Below are 1,319 nucleotides of genomic sequence, written 5' to 3' on the forward strand. Positions count from 1 at the left end.
ATGAAGTTGGCTTAAGATTCTCTTTTCTATAGAGGATTTCTAATGGTCTTAAAAAAGATCTATTATTTTCCACGCACGGCTCTATGGTCAATACATGATCATAGTTTGCATAATTTACATCTATGAAATTCCTGTCTATTAATTCTTAAAGGGAATTCCTTGATATCTTCACAATTTTTTATGGAGCGTGAATCAATTGGGTGAATAACACAAATATTAACCTCCTTGTTAATCGTCTCAATCAAGTTTAACTTGCATAGCTCAACAAAAATCACTTTCATATGAGTTTTAATATGTTCTATATTCTTAATTGCACTTTGGTATTCTCCATCTTCAATGATATTGACAGAGGGATTCATGTTGCTCGACAAGGGATTACTCACTACATTGGGACTGCCTTCCTTGAAGGTAAGTCGTTTTTCATTAATCAGTTCTTGCACTTTAGATTTTAGGGCTTGGCAATCTTCGATGGATGACCTACAGATCCATGATTTACAAGAAAGGGGGGTTTGAATTGTAAATGCACCTTTTAAAAATTCATGTTAAAAACTTAAGAAAATAACTCAAGATTGATCTTGGTTGTGAAAACAGAAAACGGAGAACGTTCTTGGTTATTTAAAATCAGTAATTCTATTTAAGTTTTTAACTTGTTAATCAATCAAACTAAAAGAAAATAGGTAAGGGAAGAGATACCACACAACGATATATCCTAGTTCACCCAACTCGGGTTACGTCCAGTCCTCACAGCCGTGAAATTTTCCACTAAGTGTTTAAAACAAAGAACCTTCTTGATTTTACAGCACTCAGCACAGATCGACCTTGATCTGTTTCAAGCCCTATTTCTTTCCACCCAGAAAGCAAATACAACACCTATATATCTTGATAGGATTTGATACAATCTAATCAAACTATAATTAAACTCTTATAGTTTAAGTTTTTACAATAATGATGAGATTGTTTTGATAGAATCTGAGATGTCTCGACTCTTGTTTGAGATTCAATTCTTTACAAATAATTCAGTAGTAATAACACAATATGATGTAAAGATTCAGAACTGCTTCTTGTTTGTGAAAGTGAGAATTTCAAGTATGTGAATATGATTGATTTGTGGGATTACAACACTTGAATTTCTTGTCTTATTCTTGGATATTGGCCTTCCTTTTATAGGTGATTAGGAGCATTTAATAATGGTCCAAAGAGTTGTTGGTAGTGCTTTGTCAGTTTTGACCAAAACCAATATATGAGATTAAAATAATTCAGCCTTTGAATAATTTAAATCTGTTTTAATTGAGTCTGTTACAGCCTTGCTTAAACCTTTT

This window comes from Cicer arietinum, chromosome 1 (genome assembly GCF_000331145.2).
Source record: "Cicer arietinum cultivar CDC Frontier isolate Library 1 chromosome 1, Cicar.CDCFrontier_v2.0, whole genome shotgun sequence".
In the NCBI taxonomy this organism is placed as follows: domain Eukaryota; kingdom Viridiplantae; phylum Streptophyta; class Magnoliopsida; order Fabales; family Fabaceae; genus Cicer; species Cicer arietinum.